Source organism: Atta cephalotes (assembly GCF_000143395.1).
Source record: "Atta cephalotes unplaced genomic scaffold scaffold00020, whole genome shotgun sequence".
Classification (NCBI taxonomy): domain Eukaryota; kingdom Metazoa; phylum Arthropoda; class Insecta; order Hymenoptera; family Formicidae; genus Atta; species Atta cephalotes.
Window position 1 is genome coordinate 755,318 of NW_012130084.1, and position 4,066 is coordinate 759,383.

General features: G+C 28.1%; 1 protein-coding gene across 1 annotated transcript in view; it reads left to right on the top strand.

The window, feature by feature from the left end:
* The window catches only part of LOC105619246 (patatin-like phospholipase domain-containing protein 3), a 20,720-nt gene that overhangs the window by 11,304 nt on the left and 5,350 nt on the right, over nt 1-4,066 (top strand). The window lies entirely within an intron of this gene.

Below are 4,066 nucleotides of genomic sequence, written 5' to 3' on the forward strand. Positions count from 1 at the left end.
TATATATATATATATATATATATATATATATATATCATATTTGTAGTTATTTGAATTGCGCGCCGATATACATATATAATTGTCGCTTCTCGTTACATAATGCGAAAGAAATAAAAAGGCCAATCAATCTACAGACTGTAGTATATATACCTTCCATCTGCTTTCAAATTATAGCATGTATAAACAAAATGAAAACTCTGAATGTTGAGGTGGTAGGCTAGAGATGGACACAACTCTATAAAGCTAACAGGATGAAATAGGCAGAATCAAATTGGATCTATCGGAATTTTTAGTACTTATTTTGTACTAAATTGTACCATTGATAATTTTGTATCGTGTGCCATTTCGAAAAAAATCGTGGCGGTTAATATTAAGCTGGTAGAACCAATTCAAAATAAAAGAAAAAAAATGAAAATAATATAAATAAACCAATAGGATTGAATTTGTACTATTTTGTATTATCAAAAACAATTCTACATTATATCTTATTTCCAAGAAAACGGCGCTACTAATTTAATATTTAAGCAGGTTCATAAAAAAACAACACAAGGGCAAAAATTAACGCAACTGCATTTGTACTAATTCGAAAGTTAATATTTTAAGTTAATATTTTACATGTTTTCTCCTTAACATGACTTTATTATATGGAATATATCGGGCAATGAGCACAGCGCGGAAATTGGTGCGCAATAAAATATTATTAAATATTAAATTATTTAATTAATATTTAATTAATTATAATTATTAAAAAATATTTACATAATATAAAGGTATACAATGATTGTCGGTACAACCTAACTTGGACGTTTCAGTTTTCTTCAAACCATCTTCAGTAAATTCGTAGATAATTTTCGTAGATAAATGTCTTGACAAAGTATTGCGACAATTTGAAATTAAATTCTATGTGAGTCTGAAGATGAGCATATTTCTACTGTCTGGTTAGAAGTTATGGAAATTTATCACTTCGTTGTTTAGTCAAGTGACTAATCTCTGATTTCATAGATCACAATCATTTATTCCAAACATAGCAAGTCAAATTATAGAAAGGAATGATTACAAGAAATAAAAAAGAAAAACTTTGTTTTTATTAAGTATAAGTATAAAATTTGTAATATGTTATAATGTGTTATAGCATTTGTCGCTATCGCTGTTGCCTCGTATTTGTAATGTGTATTTAGGACTCTACTATTACTCGTTTGATATCTGACAGTATATATCTTAAGACATTACTTAAGACAGTCTTAAAATAAGAACTGATTATTAATATACCGATCTATGAATACCAATCACAGAGCTGCATCATAAAACATTAACTTAAGACGATTTTAAAATAAGAATGAACTGTGAACACCAGCCTATATTTTTCTAAAAATGAGCAGTTTTATCATTTAATATCACAATAGCATTTCAGCTTTTATCTCGATCCTTAAGAAAGAAGTCTCATCCAAACTGGCTGAAACCTGATGGTGTCATCGTTTCTCCTTGATCTTTCTGCGCTGTGGACGGCATAACGATCGCGCGCCGTAGAACTGCGAACGATTCCGACACGTGATGTCAGCTCTCGTTCGTATCTCTACGGCCGAGCATGAGAGATATTGCGAACAAAGCTACGCTGTTTCCTATCTATCGGTTAAGCTGCGTAACGGATACGCTGACTTTTACATCAGTTCGCGCTGACTCCCCAACATTTGCGCACATCATCTGATAACCCTTACGCGACTATTTTATTTCTCTCTATTTGTTTCTTTCTCGTCTTTCGGTGATTGTTTTATCGGTCCATATGACGTTGCATAGGAATTAAGAAATCCGAAATAATTGCTATATCAGAGAATGACTTGTTTTCTTTTTCTTTTCCAAGATCAAGCGCGCGCGCCTGGTCGAACGTCAACATTACGCGAACCTTAACATAGACGCACGTGCTTATCTCGGTGAGATTTGCAGCGTGTGCAACAGCCATCGCATTGGCAGCGAAATTTGAAAATTCATAAGTGTTTATTCGTAGATTATCCAAATACAAGCCGGAGATGTTTAAAACGATCATTTGTTACAATAACGGTATAAAAAAGAATTTTCAGTTGAATGTTTTGAATCATTTTAAATCATTAAAATTTTGTATCTCTTTTTAAATATCTCTTTTTAAATAATGCAATTTTGATGTAACGATTTGGTCTACTAATTATAGAAGAATAAAAGAAAAAAATTGTAGAGGAATTTAAATTTTTCACTCAAGATTAATTCACTCAAGATTAAATTCTTATCAAAATTTTTTTTTGTAGATAACTTAAGAATTACAAGTTCAGAGTTATGTAGCGAATGATATATACCTCTGTCACGCGCGAACATTTAAAAAAATAACTAAGAATTGAACTTGAAGAAAATTATCCTTGTATATTTGCTCCTTTTTTAAATTGAGATCATTACTGTGTTGCTTTTCTTATAGATTTAAATCTCATTGCGCGGAAGAGATATTCAAGTACGTTTTATATTAATTTTTTGTATTAAATTTGTATTAAATAATCCACGTGGAGTTTTGATTTGAAATATCTCATAAGCGATTTTAACCTTTGACCTTTTGACTTAATTATAAATTACGAGATACCCCCCGTAGGCGTCACTGCATAAAATGTTTCATACGTCATTCCGCGATTTTTTGTAATAGATAATTTCTCAAGGATCACAGAGATCATGAAACATTATTTCAATAAGAAATATCGTGTAGTCGATCAGAAGATAATACACGTGCAACGATATTTTTTCTCTTCTCTTATCGCTCTTTTTTTCTTCACGTAGATTTTGTCTCTTGAATTGGGCTTGAAGCTAATAATGCCACAGAAACAAAAGAACGTGCGTAAAGTTTTAAAATAAACATTTATATTTATTTATATTTATTATTGATGTATCATAAATATTGCGATAATTTTGAAAAACAGCATATTTTTAAGTATTTTTCAACATCGTTTCATTTTATATGTAACATCAACATTTGATATTACATTTTAAAACTTTTGTGATATTAACATTTTAAAACTTCGCTTTCGTATTTCGCTTATATCGTGAATATTCAAAGAAAGCTACGACTCGTGTTGTATTTTTACATTGATTGTAAAACTTAAGATTTTTTTGATAACTATAGTGAATACGTTCGAAACACTTTTAACGATATCTTATAACGATATTTTTTTAACGATATCTTATAAAAAATCTCTGTTGTTTAAAAAGATCAATAAATTAATAGAAAGCGAATATCTCATTAGTAATAGAAACGTTGTTGTTCATTGAGTATGAATCATAAACTGCAGCATAGTGGTTAATTAAGAATTTCAATAAAATATCTAACAAGAATAAAACTAATTAAAATAAAGAGATAAGAGAGATACGATCTTTTTATTAATTATATTCATTTGTTAGATTAATTCTAACAATCATTAACAGTCAGATACTAACAATAAGATTTGATAAAATTACACATATACAATTCTTAATTAAACTTTTAATATTGGGTTGTCCGGAAAGTTCGTGCCGATGTTGAAGGAAAATTGAAACGCAGAAAATTTAAATTTTATACATTTATTAAATTATATAAGTTAGTCGACACAACTTTCCGGACAACCCAATATAATTCTCTTAAAACCTTTTTATCCGATATTTTATTGAAGACAATGCCAATTGATATTTTGGTGATAAATTTGGTGATAGTTTGGCGATATCTTATCGTTAATTATTCCTTATTGTATGATTCATCTTCTTTTTCACCGCAAGAAACATTATGAACATATTTTGATTAGATATTATGGTAAATGTATATGGATTTTAACTAACTTACTATTTAACTTACTTAATTAAACATTTTTTTATAAAAGTACATATAATGTTCATAAATCTGCACATATATATATATATATATATATATACATATATTATAATTAAATATAGTTATTTTTAATTTATGTATACTTAATTATTATATATAATGTATTAGAACTAAACTTTTATAATAATAATATTATAGTCGACTAAATTATATATATATATATATATATATATATATATATATATATACTATACA